Raw genomic sequence first — 23,737 nt, 5'->3', positions numbered from 1 at the left:
TACCAAGCCACAGCAGTATGAAGCCTCAGCAACTCTAAGAAGGCCACTCAGCCCCTCAAGTCTGTTCTACTGATTTGGTCTTGGGCTCAACTCTCTTCTCCTGTCTGTTCCCCATCATCCTTGATTCTCACAATTCACCAACAGAGGGTGGGGGAGGAGGACAATACAAGCCTAAGTCATTGCTCATTGGTTCCAAGTAGAAATTATCTTGAGGGCTCTGCCAGTGATTAACAAGGGTGGCAACATTCCAATAATGCCACTTGGCAGATTGTCAGAATTCACAGGCTTGTTTAGCGGTCCTTGGAAATTTCCTTGGACCTTCCCAGAATTAATCAAACTCTGCCAGTGTAATGAAAATTCCAGTAGAACGTTTTGGAAAGTGAAGACGTAATATACTGCAGATGCTGGAATCTGGAGCAACAAATAATCTGCTTGAAAAGCTCAAAAGGTCAAGCAGCATCTGCTGGAGGAAAGAAATTGTTAACGTTTCGGGTCGAAGCCTTGAGTTCCTCCAACAGATTTTTTTTTGGAAGGTGACCCTAGAGGAGGGAGAAAATCCAAGCAAGCTTCACTCCCTCAGCCAAAAGATGGCTTCTGCTCCCCCTGTATGCAAACCCCAGCACTAGAGACTCAGGTTTAATCCTGACCTGGGGTACTGCCTGTGCAGAGATTACACGTTCTCCCTGTGGCTAGGTGGGTTTCCCTGGGTACTCTGGTTACCTCCCACATCCCAAAGATATGCAGGTTGGTGGGTTAAATAGTCACTGCAAATTACCCCTAGTGTGCAGGTGAGTGGTAGAAGCTGGGGGGAGATCAGATGAATATAGATTTAATAAAAAAACACAATTGACACAGGATCTGTGTAAGTGCAGTGGTCAATGTGGACTTAGTTCAAGTTCAAATACATTGTCATTGGCATACACACCCAGGGTATAAATGTCACCAAAATTTGCTTTTTGCAGCAGCATCATAGTGCATTATAAACATGACAAGCTTAAGTTTTCATAACAACATGAACCGACCTGTCAATCCATGGTCTCACAATGAGGCCACACATTTGGGTTGTAGGAGCAATACTTTATATTCCGTCTGGGTAGCCTCCAACCTGATGGCATGAACATCGATTTCTCGAACTTCTGGTAAAGCCCCCCCTCCCTCAACATTCCAAATCCCCTCTTTTCTCTCTCACCTTATCGCCTTGCCTGCCCATCGCCTCCCTCTGGTGCTCCTCCTCCTTTTCTTTCTTCCATGGCCTTTCTGTCCTCTCCTATTAGATTCCCCCTTCTCCAGCCCTGTATTTCCCTCACCAATTGACTTCCCATCTCTTTACTTAAACACAAAATAATCTGCAGATACTGGGGTCAAAGCAACACTCACAACACGCTGGAGGAACTCAACTGGTCGGGCAGCATCTGTGGAAACGATCAGTCAACGTTTCTGGCCGGAACGTTGACTGATCGTTTCCACGGATGCTGCCCGACCTGCTGAGTTCCTCCATCTCTACTTCACCCCTCCCCCCCACCGGTTTCACCTATCACCTTGTGTTTCTCCCTCCCCTCCCCCCAACTTCTAAATCTGACTCCTCATCTTTTTTTTCCAGCCCTGCTTAAGCGTCTCGGCCCGAAACAACGACTGTACTCTTTTCCATAGATGCTGCCTGGACTGCTGAGTTCCTCCAACATTTTGTGCGTGTTGATTGGATTTCCAGATTTTCTCTTGTTTGTGATAAGTTTTCATAAACTTAAATTACCACAATTTGTACAAACCCTACACTCCAAAATAAACAAAGGCATGCTTGACACAACTAAGAGCGGAGGAAAAATATAGTCAGAGATAGTCAAGAACCTGATGTCGGTGAGGAAGAGACCATGGTTGATGTTTTGAGGCTCCTTGTGATGGATGCCGCCCTCCTGAGACTTCTGTTCTGTTGCCGATATCCTCGGTGGTGGGGGAGCTGTGGCTGTGATGGGATGGGCTGAGTCCAAAGAGCCTGCTGCCCCTAAGAGAATTACGCAGCTTAATGAGATGCCACTACTAGGTACGCGACCAGTGTGGCTTGGAGACCAGTGGACAGAGTACATCTGCTCCTTCTCTGAGTAAGGCAGTTCAAAAGTGAAATCAGGAGGCTTCATTTAATTCACAGAATGGTGGAAATCTGGAACTGTCCCCCCCCCCCCCCCAGAAAGCTGCTGGCGGAGGGGGATGGTGGCCAGCTGGAAATCTCCAACCAAATTTAAATAGTGTGAAACTTGGAAATCTGAAATAAAAAACTGTAAATGCTGGAAATGCTCAGCTAGTTGGGCAGTAACTGAGGAAGGAGAAACAGAACTAACCTTTTGATTGATGGTCTTTCTTGAGGAAGGATATACTGGCTTTGGAGGCAGTGCAGAGGAGGTTCACCAGGTTAGTTCCAGAGATGAGGGGGTTAGACTATGAGAAGAGATTGAATCGCCTGGGACTGTACTCACTGGAATTCAGAAGAATGAGAAGAGATCTTATAGAAACATATAAAATTATGAAAGGGATAGGTAAGATAGAGGCAGGAAAGTTGTTTCCACTGGTAGGTAAGACTAGAACTAGGGGACATATCCTCAAGATTTGGGGGAGTAGATTTATGATGGCGATAAGGAGGAACTGCTGTTCCCAGAGATTGGTGAAGCTGTGGAATCCTCTTCCCCATGAAGCAGTGGAGGCTACCTCAGTAAAATATTTAAGACAAGGTTGGATAGATTTTTGCATAGTAGGGGAATTAAGATCAGCCATGATCTTATTGAATGGTGGACCAGGCTCGATGAGTCACATGGCCTACTCCTGCTCCTATTTCTGATGTTCTATTAATGTAAACCATCAACTCTCTTTCTCTCTTTGCTGATAGGTGTTTTATAAGTTAAGGTAATTAGAGGATAAAGAAAATATGTGGCTTGGGATAGAGCTGATCCAGTTGAACGCAGGAATGGTGTACAGGGGCAGTGTCACTTCCACCCAATCCTGCGAAAAGACATGACTAAGAACTGATCCCAAATTTTGCCCTTCCGTAATGCCCCTACATCCCAATTGTCATCCTGTAGATGTTCCGTTCTGTTGAATTATTGACTCATTCTCATACGTAAGGCTTTTGGGTGGGTAGAACGAACTAATTCCCTAGTCCTTACTGTGCCCGCTGCCATCCTTGCTGTACAGTGCAGGTAAAAGTGGCTAGCCCTGCCATTCAGCCTCAGGATCCTGTTGCCAAAAGACAAACAAACAGCTAAAGGTCAGTTTTCTTTTTCTTTTCCAGAATTGGGCACCTTGAAATGAATTTGCTTGATTGATGGAGCCCTGTTGAGCACAGATATCGAGCTGAAGCTGCTTCCAGGATCCAGGGAGACCAAGAGAAGAGAAGCAAGCTCACCATCTGGTAAGAAAGATTTGTATATTTACATGGTCATTCAAATCAACTTGCCTAATGTGTGAGGTTATTATCATATCAAAATGTGCTTGGCGACAGCAGATAAAGACAACCCATCCTCATTCAGCCCCATGATTGACTGTGGCCTATCTGCAGTCAACAGCTGTTCTCTTTTGAACATCTGTGTGTTGCTCAAGGGCTTGGGATCCCTGAATGAGATCTGCCCTCGCTGAAGGCAGTGGTTCATGTTGAGAAGGGAAGGGTGGCACCAGTTTGACTTGTGTAAGCTAGAACACATCAGTCTTTTGAATGGAGTTTGTGAAAGAGCAAAATGCTCGTGATTGGACCACGTTATAAATAAACGGTTACAAATGATGTCAATTATGTGATGCCATTCAGAAGCCTCCACATTGACCAGAGTTGTTGAGTTCCACTACTTTCGATTAGCATTGAGTTGTTCCGTTCTCTCTCTTTCACAATTCCATCCTGTTCGACACATTTCATCCATCTCCCAATAATCCTGTACAGGCACCATGTTTTTCCCTGAAGTCTCATCTAATCTGTTCACCATTGGCTATCAGCAGACTGTTCAGCTGTGGAGAAAATCCATGTCCGGAACAGCAACCATGTCCCTTAACCTGCACTCCTCCTGGATCAAATTACTGAAACACTCTTCCACACCACCAACAACTCCAAGAAGACTCTCTGTTGCTGATCACTTCTCAAGGCTGCTAACTGCAGGCATAAATAATCCCCTTGCCAAAGGAGGTCCCCATTACATCAGTGGGGAAGCAAAAGAAACCCAGAGAGGACATCAACGAGAAGTCTGAACCCTGCCTTCCTCGCCCAGATTGGTGAATCTGAGAGCAATACATTGTCCTGTTGGTATTTTTCATAAGGGACAGTCTAACTCGGCATGAACTGAGCCTGCTATTGTGTTGAAGGTGCATGGCAGACAAGGCAGTGGCTGAACTGTTGATTTATTTTCACTGAGCATCCATTCATTAAAGATCCACAGTCTATTCCACGCTTAACAAAGACTATTTTCAGTGACTACAGTAAGCTTGTTCTTGTCAGTGAAAGCAAGTGGAATCTGTTATCTTCCGTGCAGCATATCATGCTGAGCTTTAAATATTTAAAGTATTGATATCCCGACATGGTAATTCAGTCGTGCCACAGTCTTCTGAAAGCAAACCCCGGCCTAGTAAGGGCTTGCAATAAGGAATGCAGATAGCAGGAATTTGAAGTGTTTTCAGAGGGCGATACTTATGTAGGCAAAGGTTGCCAACATGCATTGAGTACATGGCAGGGGATCGGAGATGGCCCTGGAAGGGGAGCACATGGCTTCCTTTCGAAGTGCCAGCCAGATCACGGGATACTGTTGCGGAGAGGAAAATGGATGTAAGTCCACAGTGGGTGGGCACAGGATCTTCCAAACAGTGAAGTGACTGTGAAACTTAATCACCATTCTTATGTAAAAATATGGGCAGCCAGACAATTCTCTTGCCCTACTGTTGCTGCTCGACACTCTTGAGTTCCTTCAGCACATGTTGCGTTGTTCCAGATTCAAACATCTCTTGTATTTCCATTCAAAAACACAAATTCAGAACAGGAATCCCTCAGACCTGTTCCACCATTTAATAAGATTGCAGCCAATTTAATTGTAACTTTCTCTCTGCATTCTTGCCTCTTCCCAATAGCTTTTTTCATCTCCACCCCAATTTGTCAAATACCGATAAAACCTCTGCCTTAAATATATTTCAAAAATTCTGCTTCCATCACCTTTGAGGAAGCAAATTCCAAAGACTCATGAGCCCCTGAGTAAAAAAAAACTGCCTAATTTCTTTCTTAATTGCACAAGCCTTTAGTTTGAACCCCAGCTTCAGGTTCTCCCACAGAATGAAATGTTTTCTCCTCATTCACCCTGTCAAACCCTTCAGGATTTTGTATGGTTCAATCAAGTCCTCTTTCGTTTTTATTCTGAAATCTAAGGTAGCTACAAGCCTCATTTGTCTATCTTTTCCTCATAAGACAACCCTCTTGGGTCCAAATATTAGTCCAATAAACCTTTATTAGACTTTCCAAAGCATTATCTTCCTTAAATAAGGATGTCACTTAACTGTAGAAGATGCCATTAAGCTGGAAAGAGTGCAGAGGAGATTTACGAGGAGTTGAGGGACTAAGTTGTGGAGAGAGATTGAATAGGTTAGGCCTTTATGAGAGCACAAGAGATATATAAAATCACGAGGTTTATGCAAACAATCTTTTTTCTCAGGGTTGAGGAATCAAAAACTGGACTTGGGGTGAGAGGAGGAATACAGAAACAGAAATGGATGGGCAATTTTTTCACCCAAAGGGTGGTCAGTATATAGACTGAGTTGCCAGAGGAAGCGGCTAAAGCACATACATTAACAGCGGTTAAAAGACAGGTACAAGGACAGGAAAGGTTTTGAGGTACATGGGCCAAACATGTACAAATAGGGCTAGCTTAGATGGAAATCTTGGTGAGTATGGGCCAGTTAGGCCAAAGGGCAATTATCACTCGTTATGACTCTGTGAGACCATTTCAGTACTTTATCTGCAGATATGCCCTACGTAAGTGTAGCATATCCCCAATGCTTTTGTATTCAGTTCTCCAGTCAGTAAATTATAACTTTTTGTTTTCTAAATTACTTGCTGTAGCTGCAGACCGGTCCTTAACAAAACATGCTCGGACACTCCTCTGTATTTCAGAGCTCTGCCTCTCTCAGAAGTTAAGTAACTACACATTTCAATGGGATAAATATCATGGCTAACCCTAACGGTGATGTTGTTTGAAAGATAAATTTTGGCCATGCCCGTCTTTAAATGGTAACCTGAAGAGAGCAGACAGCATTTTTGTTTTTACCTCATCCTGTGTGTGTCCTGGAGCACAAGGTTTGACGCTGACTGGCAGGCATCAGCACTATTCCTGTCTACGCTACCCACTTTCCTTATCATTTACCTTGGATTCTACCACTCACACCCATCCAGGGCAATTTCCAGAGACTGGTTAACATTCCGACCTGTCCTTGGGAAAATAAAGGCCATCCCTAGGAGCCTCATGGGAGATCAGGATCAAACCCAGGTAGTTTGATCTGTTATGGCAGCAGCTCTATTGGCGTTACCGCTGTGCCACCCCAGAGGTGAGAGTGCGGTAGTGAAGTCTCAATCTGGAATATGTTCCTCATTGGGAATTGGGGCTTGAGGAGTTCTCCCAGTAAGATGGAGATTTTTGAGTTGGATGGTGAGAAGCTGAGTAGGGCATTTCCTGTGGCATTACAGACAGGCTCAGTAAATTAGAGGGCCGTTGGTGTATCTGGCTGGGTCAGTAATGGATTAGTTTGGCCCCTGATCGTATTCAAGACCCTAACTAATAAGTCAGGCACACATATAGGACAGAAACTTGAAAAAGAACCTTGAGGGCTTCGAATGGCTGATGTGATGTGACCCGAGGCACAGATGGTATGCCCTATCTGAATACTCGCACTGCAGACAAGCGATGGACAAGGATGTCTCTTCCTTGCAGTTTTGTGGTATTTATCTCAGGGAACGTTCCATTCTTGGCAAATAAACCCGAGCATACAAACATTTGTGTGTCACAATGCAACTTCCTCAGTCACAATGACGATTACTTGATTAAAGTGCTGCCACTTACTGGTGCTTGTTAACGAGGAGTTTCAAGTGGTATGTAGCTGACAGTGCCACTTTGTGTGTCTGTCTGCAGTACCATGTCTAACTGGTGCACAATGGTGTGCAGCACTTAATGTCCTTCCTTCCTTTAGTGCCATTCATCCCTTTACTTTATGTAAAGGAATGCACGAGGGGCAGCTGAACAAGCCAAGCTTTTATTTACATAAAAAGATCTCGGGATTTGAAGTGCAGTTTGAAGTTGAGCCAGACACTTTTCCCGCTTGCATCCATCATCCAAGTCTCTTCAGTAAAGAGGTACCGTCGAACAATCAGGGCACAAAACACATGACTGACCTGCATCGTGCTTTTGTTAGGTCGCTGATAACTGGAGCCAAGCTACCATTCTGGCAATGACTGGCAACTGTCCTAAACCCTTCAAGCCTCAACTTCAGCAGAACTTTCCAACATGCACCACAGGAGTCCAATCAAGCTAAATCTAAGAGCAAAGCCGATAAGCAGATATTGAAGCAAGTGGTCAAGGAGTTATGTGCTGGGGTGTGAATTAAAGGACGATGGAGAAATGGGAAAGTTTTGGAAGGGAATTCCTGAAAAGCTAGCTACCATTGGAGGGGCAATGGATATCCTGATGCAAAAGAGGACAAAATTGGAGAAATGTTTTTTTTCCCCAGAGGAATGTAAAGGTGTGAATATTGATGAGAATTTGAAATCGTAAACATGAGGAATTCTGCAGATGCTGGAAATTCAAGCAACACACATCAAAGTTGCTGGTGAACACAGCAGGCCAGGCAGTATCTCTAGGAAGAGGTACAGTCGACGTTTCGGGCCGAGACCCTTCATCAGGACTAACTGAAGGATTAGCTAGTAAGAGATTTGAAAGTGGGAGGGAGAGGGGGAGATCCAAAATGATAGGAGAAGACAGGAGGAGGAGGGATGAAGCCCAGAGCTAGACAAGTGATTGGCAAAAGGGATATGAGAGGATCATGGGACAGGAGGCCCAGGGAGAAGGAAAAGGGGGAGGGGGGAAAAAAACCCAGAGGATGGGCAAGGGGTATAGTCAGAGGGACAGAGGAAGAAAAAGGAGAGAGAGAGAGACAGAATGTGTGTGTATATAAATAAATAACGAATGGGGTACGAGGGGGAGGTGGGGTATGAACGGAAGTTAGAGAAGTTAATGTTCATGCCATCAGGTTGGAGGCTACCCAGACGGAATTCATGCCATCGTGTTGGAGGCTACCCAGACGGATGCCTTGTTAGACTGGGATAAGGAACTTGCCTTTTCCCCTCTCTTTATACTGGCTGTAATCTTTCAATCCAGAAGAAGGGTCTTGTCTCAAAATGTCAGCTATCCCTTTCCCTCCACAGATGCTGACTAACCTGTTGAGTTCCTTCAGCATTTATTTTTGCTCCAGATTTCAGCACCTGCTGTCCCCTGTGTCTCTCCATATTGTTGTTATTAAACATATTTCACAACATTCAAAAGTAGTTTATGCCAATGAAGAAATTCGGATCTGCTGTAATGAAGGAAAATGGGAACTGATGTGTACACAAGATCCTTCAAGTAGCAATATGGTCATGATTGGATAATCTATTTTCTGTTTTGATTGAGGAAAATGTTTTGATCATTAGGCAGGGACTGAATCCATGACCTTGCAATTCAGTGACAAGAGCGCTGAGCAATGAGACCAATATAAGGCATCATGCGTAGTTTGCAAACCCCAGTGAGTATTGCCACATAGATGGTTTAGTTAACTAAAGCTCCTCTCATTAATTCCCAGTGAGTGCAGCACATGGACATTTTAGTTAACTAAAGCCTGTCTCCGGTAAGTGTGGCCACAGAGGTGTTTTGGTCAGCAAAGCCCCTCTCCTTAAATGAGCTGTGCTAGGACATCATGTGTTTGGTCAGAATAATTTCTGGGTAGGTTTTTGTGGTTCTGAAGATTGTGAAAGCCAAGGGTTTTTCTACATCTCTGACCTCAGTTATTTCAGTTTAGTGGCACCCCGGGTTATATTCATGCCCGTGGGGCAGAATTTCAACCACAATGGAGCTCTGTCAGTGCATGGTTCTATTTATTGTACCATCGAACTTCTGTGCATTTATTCTGCAGGCCACAGTTACAAACGCTCTCTGATCGTGCTGAGGCCTCGAGACAATGAACATTAATCTCTGTTGTAAATATCCTGTTAATAATAGGAAACGTCATGGGAACATTAAAGGACACATTTTCCCTTTGCTCTGTTTGAGCACTTTGAAGATGGAACACTACAGCACACTGTGGGTCCTTCAGCCCACGATGTTGTGCCGACTGATACAAACCTATTCCATAAGAACCTTTCCCTCCTGCGTAGCCCTTTCTTGTAAAAGTATCCACGCTGATCAAACTACATGCAATGAAATAATGAATGGTTCTTCCCTAGACTGTACCTCATAGAGAATTTCCAACGTTTGCAGTGTTTCGCTTCTTTAGTGTTTTGTACCTCACAATTTTTCTTCTGTTTTCTTTCTCTATCTTTGTTTACATTTGACTCCCTTTCTTTGTATCTCATCTGGTTTGATTAGCTCTGACTAACAACCTTTTGCCATCCTCTCAGCCAATACCACTAACACCAATGCGATTTTATCTCCCTTGACGTCCGTCTAATCCCAGACATTCTCTCCATCCTTTCCCTTCCCTGCAACTTAAGCATGTTTGTTTTCTAAGTTTCCTCAATCCTAATGAAGGGTCCTGCTCCTGAATTGTTAACTCTCTTTTGCTCTTCACAGATGCTGCCTGAAACAGCTAAGTGTTTCCATCATTTTCTACTTTCATTTCAGAATTCATGTGTTTTTTTAACTTATGTTTTTGTATTACTTATTTTAATTTAACTATTTAATATACATATATATTCTTATTGTAATTCATTTTTTCTATATTTGTCAATTATTGCATTGAACTGCTGCTGCAAAGTTAACAACTTTCATGACATGTGCCAGTGTGATATTAAACCTAATTCTGATTCTGCAGTTTATTCATGCTTTTTAAAACAAAATGTATGCAGAACCATTTGCTTTGTTGGGTTAGGACTGTTCCTTGGGGAAAAAAGTAATCCACAAGAAACTTTGTGGATTAAAGTGTAGTGAGTTGATTTGAATTTTCACAAAATGTTGGTGGAGCTCAGCAGGTCAGGCAGCATCAACAGAGAAGAATGAACAGTCGACGTGTCAGGCTGAAATGCTGCCTGACCTGCAGAGTTCTTCCAGCATTTTGTGTTTGTTCCTTTGGATTTCCTGCGTCTGCAGCATCTCTTGTGCTTATGATTTGAATAATTCCACATTAGCATCTTCTGAATGCATTAGGCTGTCTAGTTTAGGCATTAGGCTGAGTAGTCCCTTAAGTACTCCAGCTAATGTGGGCCATGACTGTAGTTTATAAAGGGGAAAGTTCTGCTGGTTAATCTGGAATGACAATTACAGCAATAAGGCCAAAAAAAAGAGGGCAATGCTTTCTTTAATCAGAGGCATCAAGAGACTCATCATGAGATGCTGATCTCCAATTGTTGGGTAATTGGTGGATCTCTCCCGCTTGCATTGTGAATGCTCCAGCACAATGATACCAACCCTATTGTGCCTGACTGACCGGCTCTCTGCTGACATTGTCGGACTTCCAGAACCCTAATCCCTGAAAAAGCAGGGTTGGCTAGGTCCAAAGAGGTGGGTCAGGCATTGAACTCTGACAATGTTGGAAAAACTAAATAGGAACGCACGCAGACGGCTGTATTTAGAGCTGATTCTATTTAATTGTTCCCACACAAAAGGAATGAGTCGGCTATGTGCAGCTTTGTTTTCCTGCGCAATGTGGCTGCAGTGCTTTAGTCATTCCATTTTGTGCTGCTGCATTTTCAGCAATTTGAGGCTGTGTGAAAGATTCTTCTGTCTTGGCAAGCCCTGGCGTGAAGTCAGTACTGAGGCAATAATTATGCTGGTGCGACAGGACATGTAATTTTAATGACCTTAAAATTACTTTTATATCTTGCATTTGTATTGTGCTTCATGCATTTCAAAGTGTTTCACAGAACAAATTACTTCAAGTCATTATACAGTTGGACAGGACTCCATTTGCCTACTTTCTGTGTCCAGAGGGGTTAAACAGGGTGGACCTGAACTTTGTCACTGAGCACTGAGTTGTGGCTGAAAGCTCATAGTTGGGAGCTTAATATCCAAGGATACACATTGTATCCAAAGGACAGGTAGATAGGCAAAGGGTGTGGGGTGGCTCATTTGGTAAAAAATGAAACCAAATCTTTAGAAAGAAGTGACATAGGATTGGAAGATGTAGAATCCTTGTGGGTAGAGTTAAGAAACTGCAAGGGTAAAAAAGACCCTGATGGGATTTATATATAGACCTTCAAACAGTAGCCAAGATGCGGGATAAAATTTACAATGGGAGGTAGAAAAGGCATGGTAAAAGGGCAATGTTGCAATAGTGATGGAGGATTTCAAAATGCATGTCGGTTGGAAAAACCAAGTGGGTGCTGGATCCCAAGAGAGGGCATTTGTAGAATGTCTATGAGATGACTTTTTAGAGCAGCTTGTGGTTCAGCCCACTAGGGGAAAGGCAATTCCAGATTGGGTTTTACATAATGAACCAGATTTGATTGGGGAGCTTAAGGTAAAAGAACCCTTAAGATGCAGTGATCAGAATATGATAGAATTTACCCTGCAATCTGAGGTGGAGAAGATAAAGTCAAATGTATCAGTATTACAGTGAAATAAAGGGAATTATAGAGGCATTAGAGAGGAGCTGGCCAAAGTTGATTGGAAGGGGACACTAGCAAGGATGATGACAGAACCTGAACAATGGGTGGAGTTTCAAGGGGGCAATTCAGAAGCTACTGGATACATACATCCCAAAGATGAAGAAATATTTTAAAGGGTGGTGAAGCAAATGTGGCTGACAAGAGAAGTCAAAGACAGCATAAAAGGAAAAGGAAGGGTATATAATATAGCAAAAATTAGTAGAAGTTAGAAGATTGGGAAGCTTTAAAAAACCAACAGAAGGCAACCCAAAAGCCATTAGAAGAGAAAAGATGAAATATGAGGGTAAGCTAGCCAATAATATAAAAAAAAAGGATACTAAAAGTATTTTCTTTCAGGTATATAAAGAGGAAAAGAGAGGCAAGAGCGGGTATTGGATTGCTGGAAAATGATGCTGGAGGGGTAGTAATTGGGGTATAAAAGGTGACAGATGAACTTAAGTATTTTGTGTCAGTCTTCACTGTGGAAGACACTAGCAATATGCCAGAAATTTGAGGTGTCAGGGGGCAGAAGTAAGTGAGTGAATGTTGCTATTACTAAGGAGAAAGTAGACAAGTCACCAGGACCAGATAGACTTCACCCCAGGGATCTGAATGAGGTAACTAATGAGATCATGGAGGCATTAGTAATGTTCTTTCAAGAATCACTGGATTCTGGAATGGTTCCTGAGGCCTGGAAAATTGCAAGTTACACTCCACTCTTTAAGAAGGGAGGGAGGCAGAAGAAAGGAAATTATAGGTCCGTTAGCCTGACTTCAGTGGTTGGGAAGAAGTTAGAGTCCATTATTAAGGATGATCTAACAGGGTTCTTGGAGGCATATGATAAAATAGGCCAAAATCAGCTTGCTTTCCTTAAGGGGAAGTCTTGTCTGACAAATACGTTGGAATTCTTTGCGGAAATAACAGGCGAGATAGACAAAGGAGAGTTGATGGTTGTTGTTTACTTGGATTTTCAGAAGGCCTTTGACTAGGTGCTGCACATTAGGCTGCTTAAGAAGTAAAGAGCCCAAGTTATTACAGGAAAGCTCCTGGCATGGATAGGAGATTGGCTGACTGGCAGGAGGCAAAGAGTGGGAATAAAGGGGCATCTTTTCGGGTTGGCTGCCGGTGACTGGTCTTGTTCTGCAGGAGTTGGTTTTGGGACTGCTTCTTTTCACGTAATATGCTAATAATTTCGATGACAGAATTGATAGCTTCATGGCTAAGTTTGTGGGCAATGCGAAGATAGGTGGAGAGGCAGATAATATTGAGGAAGCAGGGAGTCTGTAGGAGGATTTAGACAGATTAGGAGAATGGGCTAAGAAGTGGTAGATGAAATATAGTGTCTGGAAGTGTATGGTCTTGCACTTTGGTAGAAGGAATAAAGGTGTAGACTATTTTCTAAATGTGGAGAAAATTCAACATCAGAGGTTCAAAGTGACTTGGGAGTACTTGTGTAGATTTTGTAATGGTTAACTTGCAGGCTGAGTTGGTAGTAAGGAAGGCAAATGCAATGTTAGCATTCATTTCGAGAGCAATAGAGTATAAGAGCAAGGATGTGATTCTGAGGCATTGGTCAGACCAGACTTGGAGTATTATGAGCAGTGTTTGACCACTCATCTCAGAAAAGATATACTAGCATTGGAGAGGATCTAGAGGAGGTTCATGAGAATAATTCTGGGAATGAAAGATTTAACAGATAAGGAACAATTGATAGCTCTGCGTCTGTTCATGCTGGTGTTCAGAAGAATGAGGGGGATTGCATTGAAATCTATTGAATGTTGAAAGATCTGGATAGAATGGATGTGGAGACAATGTTTCCAGTAGTATGTGAGTCTAGGACCAAAGGAAATTGCCCCAGAATAGAGGAATGCCCACTTAAAACAGAGATGAGAAGGAATTTCTTTAGCTGAAGAGTGGCGAATGTGTGGAATTCATTGCCACAGATGGCTGTGGAGGCCAAGACATTGAGAATATTTAAAACAGAGTCTGAAAGGTTCTTGATTATTCAGGGCCCAGGGAGAAGATAGGAGAATGGGATTATAAATCAGCCATGATGGAATCACAGAGCAGACTCGATGAACCGAATGGCCAAATTCTGTTCTTATGTCTTATTGTCTCTTCATCTTGGTTGAAAAAGAGGTGATCTTTATAAAATGTACAAGATTGTGAATTAAAATTAAGACAGCTTAGATAGACAGCCAGTATCTTTTCCCCAAGGTGGAATTAGAGCAGAGAACAATACATCACAGTACTGGCCCTTCAGCCTATGATGTTGTGCTGATCCTTTAACCTAGTTCTTCATATATCTTTCATTCACGTGCCTTTGCAAGAGTCTCTTAAATATCCACAATGTATCTGCCTCTACCACCATTCCACACACAAAAACACACCACTGCATGTGTGAAAAAAAAACTTGGTTCTGACAATCCCCCTACTTTCCTCCAGTCACCCTAAGATGTAAGACTCATTGGTCTATAATTCCAAGGATTACCCCAATACCTTTTTTGAAAAAAGGAGTAATATATGTCATCCTCTAATCTTCTAGTACTACTGTGGCCAGATAGGACACAATGTTCATCACCAATGGCGCAGCATTCTCTTCCCTTGCTTCCTCCAGTAATCTGGGATGTGTCCTTTCTGGATCTGGGCTCATGCATCCTAGAGTTATTGAAAACTTACTATAAAGCCTCTTTATTAAACCTCAACATGTTCCAGCACATTAGTCTATTCTATGCTGACTTCTCATTCATCAAGATCCTTCTCACTCGTGAATACTGAAAAAATATATTCATTAAGGACCTCCTCCATCTCCTCCAACTCCAGACATACGTTTTTTTTTTAATCCTTGATCAGTCATAAGCTCTTGTCACCCTCCTGTTCTTCACATATATGTAGAACACCTTGCAGTTTTCCTTAATCTTATTCGCCAAGACCTTCACATGTCTCCTTCTAGCTTTCCTAAGTCCCTTCTTAAGCTCTATCTTGGCTATCTTATAACCTCAAGAGCCCTGTTTGATCTTTGCTTCCTCCTTCCTTATGACATCTTCTCCACTTCTCTTGTCAACCGTGGTTCCTTCACCCTATCACCCTCCCCCTGCCTGAATAGAACAAACTGATTGAGAACGAACCTGTCAGCACCTATCCCAGTCCAAGGGTACTGTAAAGGTCAGGGAGTTGTAAAGTGCCCATCCACCGAGAGATCTGTCACCTGCCCAGGTTCACTGCCTAGTATTAGATCCAGGAGTTCTCCTCCTCTAGTTGACCTGTCCACAGATTGTGTCAGCCCCAACTAAACATTTGTGTCAAGGATGTGTCACCCAATCTCAGGGAAACTGAAGTCATCCATGGCAACAACCCTGTTATTTTTGCACTTTGCCAAAATCTGCTCACTGAGCTGCTCTTCAATGTCCCAGCTGCTGTTGGGGAGGTGGGAGAGAAATCCTATAGAATACTCATACTAGAGTGATTGCTCCCTTCCTCTTACTGGCTATTCCCCATACTGACTCAGTAAATGATTCCTTCATTACATCATCCTTTTTTTGCAGCTGTGATATTATGCCTGATGAGCAATGCCACTTCCCCACCTCTTTTACTTTCTCTCTGTCCTTTTTGAAACATATAAAGCCGGGAACATCCATAGACATTCCAGTCTTGTGACAGCCAAATCTCTGAAATGGCTTTAATGCAGTAGTTCCATATACTTGTTCCTGCTACTTCTCACATTAAGGGAAACACATTTCTACCCGTCCAATTGACTGTATTTGTGCCCTATCCATTGCCTATCCTTCCTCATTAGTCTCTCTACAGATTGCGTCTGCCTTTACACCAACTGCTCTATCCTTCGACTTATCACTCTGGTTCCCATATCCCTGCCAGCCTAGTTTAAGCTCTTTCCAACAGTTCCAGCAGACCTTGTTCACAAGAACATTGGCCCCTCTTGAGCTCAGGTGTAACTTCCGTACAGATCATACCTTCACCAGAAAAGATCTCAAAGATCCTGAAATCAGAAACCCTACTTCCAATTCTTCAGCCACACGCTTATCTGCCATATCAATCTATCTTATCTTCACTGGCAGCAATCTAGAGATTACTACCCACGAGGATCTGCTCTTTAGCTTCCTTCCTAGCTCCCTATATTCAGAACCATCCTTTTCCTACCTAGGCTGTTGGTACCAAAATGTACCCTAACTTTTGGCTTCTCCCCCCTTCCCATTTAGAACACTTTGGGCCTGATCAGAGACACACCCGACTCTGGCACCCGGGAAGCAGTGTACCATCTGGGAACCTCTTTCACATCCGCAGAACCTCCTGTCTGTTCCCCTAACTATTGAATCCCTATCCCATCCCCTATCTAGTAGGTTTGATTTTAGAAAGGGTGCATATAGGGTGAGAGGGGATATGCAGGGCAATTTTCCTCCACTATGAGCAGTGAGTACCTACTGTGCTCTGCCAAGCTGGTGGTGGAAGTAGATATGGCAGAGGCATGTAAGAGGTTTTTAAATAGATACTTTTATAGAGAATAGATGGCAGAAGGGACTGGGTTTCATTGGCTGAAATATTTCAACTCAACATTGTGGGCTGAAGGGTTTACTTCAGTGCTGTGCTCTTCTACATGAGCTCACAAGAAAGGTGATTCTCTGACCATTCCTTTCAGCTCCCTAGATGCTGCTTGAAATGCCCATTTCATCCAGTAGATTGTTTGTTGCTTGAGCACCTGCAGTTCCTTGTGACTCCGAGATATGTTTGTCCTGAGTGGGGCATCTGTGACAACCCAAGAGTGATATGGAGACTCAGTCACTGAGTATATTCAGGGCAGAGATGGATAAGTCTTCATAGATTAATGGAATCAACAAAATGGGGTCCGTGCAGGAATGTAGTTTGGAAGTGAAGTATCAGCCATGACCTTTTATTCAGTGGCAAAGTAGGCATGAAGGGCTGAATGTCTGCTCCTTTTTCAAGTTCTAATGTTGTTGCATTAGCCCATGTTACTATGGTGTCTGCAGTCAGTGAAGTTCAATATATGCAATGCCGTTGGATGTTTATAAAGATAAACAAATCAAAGTAACTTTATTATCTAAGTACATAAGTGTCTGCATATACTACCCTGAGATTCATTTTCCTGAGGGCATTCACAATAGGTACAAGTTTGCTACTTCTTATCTGAAATGCCTGAGGCCGGAAGTGTTTTGGATTTTGGATTTTTTTAGATTTTGGAATATATAATGAGATAGTTTGTGATTGCCATTGTTTCCGTCTGAATCTATGTGCTACTGGCAAGCAGTATGTTACACTTGTTCATCACACATAGGTGCCGATCCAGCAGTTTAGCGCATTAGATTTTCATCAGCAGCAAACTTGGCAAACTCATCAACGAATTTCTCTGCTGCTTCGTGATCAGCAGACGGAAATCTTTAAAAATTTATTGCCGTGCTTTTCCTTAAATTCCTGCAACCAGCCTGCTGGATATTATCAACTGCCTCCAGCTTTCGGCTTGTGATAGATCTTTGCTTGTTTCATGAGAGACGGATCTTCAATAAATATAGGCAGCTTGGAGTTAATGAGGTGCTTAAGGAATATAAAGAATGTAAAAAGAATCTTAAGAAAGAAATTAGAAAAGCTAAATGAAGATACGAGGCTGCTTTGGCAAGTAAGGTGAAAATAAATCCAAAGGGTTTCTACAGTTATGTTAGTGGCAAAAGGATAGTGAGGGATAAAATTGGTCCCTTGGAGAATCAGAGTGGATGGCTATGTGCGGAGCCAAAAGATGGGGGAGATTTTGAACAATTTCTTCAGTATTCACTAAGGAGAAGGATATTGAATTGTGTAAGGTAAAGGAAACAAGAAGGGTAGTTATGGAAAGTATGACAATTAAAGAAGAGGAAGTACTGGCGCTTTTAAGGAATATAAAAGTGGATAAGTCTCCGGGTCTGGACAAGATATTCCCTAGGACCTTGAGGGAAGTTAGTGTAGAAATAGCAGGGGCTCTGACAGAAATATTTCAAATGTCATTAGAAACAGGGATGGTGCCAGAGGATTGGCGTATTGCTCATGTGGTTCCATTGTTTAAAAAGAGTTCTAAGATTAAACCTGGCAATTATCGGCCTGTGAATTTGACGTCAGTGGTGGGTAAATTGATGGAAAGTATTCTTAGAGATGGTATATATAATTATCTGGATAGACAGGGTCTGATTAGGAACAGTCAACATGGATTTGTGCATGGAAGGTCATGTTTGACAAATCTTATTGAATTTTTTGATGAGGTTCCTAAGAAAGTTGATGAGGGTAAAGTGGTGGATGTTGTCTATATGGACTTCAGTAAGGCCTTTGACAAGGTTCCACACGGAAGGTTAGTTAGGAAGGTTCAATCGTTAGGCATTAATATGAAGGTAGTAAAATGGATTCAGCAGTGGCTAGATGGGAGACGCCAGAGAGTAGTGGTGGATAACTGTGTGTCAGATTGGAGGACGGTGTGTAGCGGTGTGCCTCAGGGATCTGTACTGGGTCCAATGTAGTTTGTCATATATATTAATGATCTGGATGATGGGGTGGTAAATTGAATCAGTAAGTATGCAGATGATACTAAGATAGGTGGTGTTGTGGATGATGAGGTTGGTTTTCAAAGCTTGCAGAGAGATTTAGGACAGTTAGAAGAGTGGGCTGAAAGATGGCAGATTAATGCTGAAAATTGTGAGGTGCTACATTTTGGTAGGACTAATCAAAATAGGACATACATGGTAAATGGTAGGGCATTGAAGAATGCTGTAGAACAGAGGGATCTAGGAATAATGGTGCATAGTTCCCTGAAGGTGGAATCTCATGTGGATAGGGTGGTGAAGAAAGCTTTTGGTATGCTGGCCTTTATTAATCAGAGCATTGAGTATAGGAGTTGGGGTGTAATGTTGAAATTGTATAGGGCATTGGTAAGGCCAAATTTGGAGTATTGTGTACAGTTCTGGTCACCGAATTATAGGAAAGATGTCAATAAAATTGAGAGAGTACCGAGGAGGTTTACTAAAATGTTGTCTGGATTTCATCTCCTAAGTTACAGAGAAAGGTTGAACAAGTTAGGTCTTTATTCTTTGGAGCATAGAAGGTTGAGGGGGGACTTCATAGAGGTGTTTAAAATTATGAGGGGGATAGATAGAGTTGACATGGATAGGCTTTTTCCATTGAGAGTGAGGAAGTTTCAAACAAGAGGACATGAGTTGAGAGTTAAAGGACAAAAGTTTAGGGGTAATATGAGGGGGAACTTCTTTAATCAGAGAGTGGTAGCTGTGTGGAACGAGCTTCCAGCAAAAGTGGTTGAGGCAGGTTCAATGTTGTCGTTTAAAGTTAAATTGGTTAGATATATGGACAGGAAAGGAATGGAAGGTTATGGGCTGAATGCAGGTCGGTGGGACTAGGTGAGAGTAAGAGTCCGGCACGGACTAGAATGGCCGAGATGGCCTGTTTCCGTGCTGTAATTGTTATGTGGTTATATGGTCAGCATACTGTTAAGCAGCGTACACTCATTCTGACGCTGATGAATCCACTCTTTCAATACATGATTGAGATCTTCATTTTTTGCTTTATGCAGTGTTTTTCTATTTTTCACTATCTTCTCTTCTTTACATATGTCTACATAGGTGAGGTCACTTCTAAGAACTGTCTGTGTTACGTCAATCCTGTGCATTGCCTTGTGGAATTTTCTATTTTTTGACATCATTTCAGCAATCAAAAAAATGTTGGGCTTCGGAGGTTTTCAGATTTTGAATTTCAGATAAAGGGTACTCAACCTGTAAAAAAAAACACAATAGAATCTATGAAAAACAACGCACAACCAACCAATGTGCAAAAACTGACAAATCGTGTAAAGACAATAAATAAATAAATAACAGTCAGATGAACGAATAAATAAATAAATAATATGGAGAACATGAGTTGTAGAGTCCTTGAAAGTGAGTCCATAAATTGTGGAATCAGTTCAGTGTTAGAATGAGTGAAGTCATCCGCTCAGGTTCAGGAGCCTGATGGTTGAGGGGTAATAACTTCCTGAATCCGGTGGTGTGGGACCTGAGGCTCCTGTACCTCATTCCCAAATGCAGCTGTGAGAATCGAGCATGGTCTGGTTGGTGTGGGGATCCTTGACAATGGATGCTGCTTTCTTGTGACAGTGCTCCATTGGGTACAAATATTGAGCCATTTCTCTGGTGGAGAAACCAGATTATCAGGTTACCATCTCAAAATTGGAACTGAGCCCTTTTGGGAGTCAGATTTGGAAAGGCATTTCCACACAACCTAGACCAATCTGCTCCTAAAGGATGCCGGCTGTTGGGTCAAATGGAGCCTCTTGAAAATTGTGACAACAACAGCTTTAGCAGTGGACGTAAGAGCCACTGGAATTTCCCCAACACGAATACACTTCAGTGTGGAAAAATCGACTAACCTCATCTGGTTTGGTCTATTTGTGACTTCAGATGTCTCATGCGGTTTTTTTCTTGAAAGTGCCCTCTGAAATGACCTGGCTGTCACCACCTTCTCAAGGGAAATTTGACATAATTAGGGATGGACAATAAATACTGGCCTCTCACATGATGCACTGATCCTGAATAATTAATAAATAAGTTGCAGAGAATGATTCCGAAGAAAAATTAAGGCCAAACCCTAGTCACCTCAGGCTTGGTTAAGTAAACAGTACAGCTTTCCAGATGTGGTCTCACCAATGTCCCATTAAACTGAAGCATAACCTGCCGCTTACATTTACATTCAATTCCCACAGCAATTCCTTTGTCTCCATCCATCTCTCACTCTGTCCTTGTGTCTATTCTTTTTCCTCTGTTTATCTGATTCTTTTTGTCTCTTATTGCTCTGTTTCTCTTTCATTCACTTTTCTGCTTCCTCCACCTCTCTTCCTTGTTGTCTCCTTTTTCTATTTCCCTTTTCTTCAGTTGAAGTAGAATAGCTCCCTCAATTTATCCTTCAAAATATGCTTGTCATGACGTCTCCTTCTTCCTTTCCCTCTGGATATTTATCTCCCTCCCCTTCTCCCTCCCCTTCTCCCTCCCCTTCTCCCTCCCCTTCTCCCTCCCCTTCTCCCTCCCCTTCTCCCTCCCCTTCTCCCTCCCCTTCTCCCTCCTCCTCTCCCTACCACTCTTCCCCCTCTGTCTCTGCCTCTCCACCTTCCTCTCTCTCTGCCTCTACCTCTCCACTTCCACCTGCCTCTGCCTCTTCAATTCCCTCTCCATCTTCCCATCTGTCTCCACTCCCCCATTTTTCTTTACTTTTCACTATCTCTGTCTGTTTCTTGCGCTTTCTCCCTGTGTCTCTCTTCCTTTCATTTCATTTCTGTCTTTTTCCTCCCTCCTCTCTGTATTTCTCTCTCTCCATTTCTCTGTGTCTCCCTCTTCCCTCCCCCATTTTTCTTCATACTTCATTCTCTCTCCCTCTCTTTTTCTTTCTGTCTCTCGTGCTCTGTTTAGGAGTTGACACACCTGCCGGTCCTTAGGAAGAATTAAAATGAACAATTTCCAGAGTTGGAAATTGTTTGCAAATTACACAGCTGTAGAAGCACTCTTACATTAAAGTATAGGGTGCCAGTCTGATGGTGATTTCTGAATCTTTTGTGATGTCGGCTCCCGTTGAGTTTTACAGCAGTTATCTTCACTCCACCAGAGCCTATTCACAACTCTGTGAAGTGATGAACTCAGAATCAGAACCACTGGTGGTGTAGTTTATCTTCCTCCTTGTGATGGGAGATTTGCTGCCCAACCTTTCTTTTGTTGGTCACACTTCATTAACAGGCTTCTTAGATGTTTGTGAAAAAAAAAGTCAGAGATACAGCCAGGAAACAACCCACCATTCTGACCATCAAACCCTTCCAATCTGATTCCATTTTATGCTCCCACATTTCCCAGATTCTACCATGCACCCACCCATGGGGCAATTTACAGCAGCCGTTTAAGTCACTCATCCTTGACGTGTGGTAGGGAACCAGCACAGTCACGGGGAGAACCTGCAAACCTCAAGCAGATGATAAGAGGTCAAGATTGAACCCAGGTCTCTCTGGAGCTGTGAGGAAGAAGCTCTGACAAGCTCTGTCATCTTCAACCAAAGGAGCAGGCCCTTCGGCCCATCATGTCTGCACTGATGACGATGCCAATATAAACTAATCTCACCTACTTGTACATGATCTGCATTCCTTCCATTCCCTGCTGGTTCATACATCTGTCTAAATACCTCTTTCAACATTGCCCACTCCTTTGGCAGCACTTTGCAGACTTCCTACGCAAGAAGATGCCTTACAAATCTTCTTTAAATTTCCCCCCCACATTAAACTCATGTCTTTTAGTATTTGACATTTCCATCCTGGGAAAAAGAGAATGACTATCTACACTATGTTCTTCTATAATTTTATAAACTATCAGATCTTATAGAACATTATCTTAGGACTACTTCAACAAAAAGCAAAGAGATTTTCCTCAGTAGGTTTGCACCAAGGCACAAAGCTGCTCCCTCAAGCGCAGAGAGCCGGGTCTAATCCTTTCCTTGGGTGCTGTCTGTGAGAAGTCTGTATGTTCGCTATCAGATACTCTGTTTGCCCCACAAGTCCCAACACTTTGCAGCTTGATAGGTTAACCAGCTGTTGTTAATTATTCTTTGTATAGATAGATGGAGGGAGAATCAGGTTAGCAGGAATTGACGGGAATGGGACAGGGATTGGAATTGGTGGGAATGCTGTATGCATTGGTCTAGACTTAATGGGCCAAATGGCCTGTTTCTCTGTCATATAGGATACGAAAGGTCCATCTTTATACTCCAAAATAAGGGAGATTGAATTATTTATATTTGAATAGGGAAAATGCAAGGAGGTTGAAAGGTGGAAGACTGGCACTCTCCCCTCAGAATCAACTCCCTCCTCCTCCTCACTCCACGGTCTTCAACTACAAGGAGACAGCCCCCATGTGTAAACTCCCTGACTCTTTAAAATTTCCTACCATGATCGCAGGCTACCCATCAGTTCTAAGCACTCCAGCAAGCCCACCAGGGAACCGTTTCACTGGGGTGAGACCTTCCAAGAGTAAACTGTCTGCCTGACTGTCTCTCTGTCTGCCGACTTAAACCATTTTCTGTCATTGAGAGATTTCGGCAAACAAATATGCTGCTACCTATCTAGGATGCTAGCAACGGTTTATTTGTCTGAGCAAGGTGTGAGATACAGCACTGTTAACTTATCAACCCACACATCTTTGGGACAGGAGAGGAAAAGCACCTTAAGAAAACCCACAATAATGCCATGCTCAGAACTAAACACCGGCATATAACATTTCATTTATATTAGTTCTCATGTTTTGCAGCAATCTCACCCCTTTGTGACTCTTAATCAACTGATAACCTTTTCAACAAAACAAACCTGCATGTAAATGCTAGCACATCTCAAAACATGTTGAAAGGAGAACGATGGTCAGTATTGCCTATAGTTAAATCCATAGTGGACGACACCAATTGTCGGTGCTTATTGACTTAAAAGTAAGTTTGTATTAGATTGTTAATGACAGTATAGAGAAAGCTGTTATGGGAAGGGAGCAGAGTGGTGTTGGACCCAGGTGACTGAGCCGCGAGGTAGTCCCTACGTTAACTATGCCACTGTGTGACTAGTGAAAGAGGATTCTGTCCTTTTCTTTCGTGATTACCTCTTGTGGATTCTGGAGCAGATCGTTTTGCCCCTTCAAGTCTGTTCTGCCATCTAATTGTGGTCTCATTCACAGGAGGTGCCATCAAGTATGTTATCCAAGGAACCTTCTCTTGTCCTCAATTTTGGACAACGAGATAAGCTGTTCACATGTGGCAAGGGTCACGGCGAAGCATGCACTTTTCTGACAAAGTCAGGTATCTTACCCTGCTGGGGTTTCTCAACATAAGCAAACA

The 23,737-nt window shown here is 42.8% G+C and overlaps 1 protein-coding gene across 13 annotated transcripts in view; it reads left to right on the top strand.

Moving 5' to 3' along the window:
• nrcama (neuronal cell adhesion molecule a) overlaps positions 1 to 23,737 on the top strand; it is a 421,555-nt gene that overhangs the window by 218,689 nt on the left and 179,129 nt on the right. For 12 of the 13 annotated variants that reach the window (XM_072267965.1, XM_072267972.1, XM_072267976.1 and 9 more), the window contains one exon: positions 3,278 to 3,397. The gene's annotated coding sequence lies outside the window, so the exon portion shown is untranslated. Of the gene's footprint in view, positions 1 to 1,666; positions 1,686 to 3,277; positions 3,398 to 23,737 lie in introns of those variants that run through there. The other variant, XM_072267969.1, reaches the window with a different exon arrangement.

The sequence above is a fragment of the Mobula birostris genome, chromosome 9 (assembly GCF_030028105.1).
Source record: "Mobula birostris isolate sMobBir1 chromosome 9, sMobBir1.hap1, whole genome shotgun sequence".
NCBI lineage: Eukaryota > Metazoa > Chordata > Chondrichthyes > Myliobatiformes > Myliobatidae > Mobula > Mobula birostris.
The sequence above is the reverse complement of the archived record's forward strand: the minus strand, read 5'-3'. Positions and strand labels throughout refer to the sequence as shown.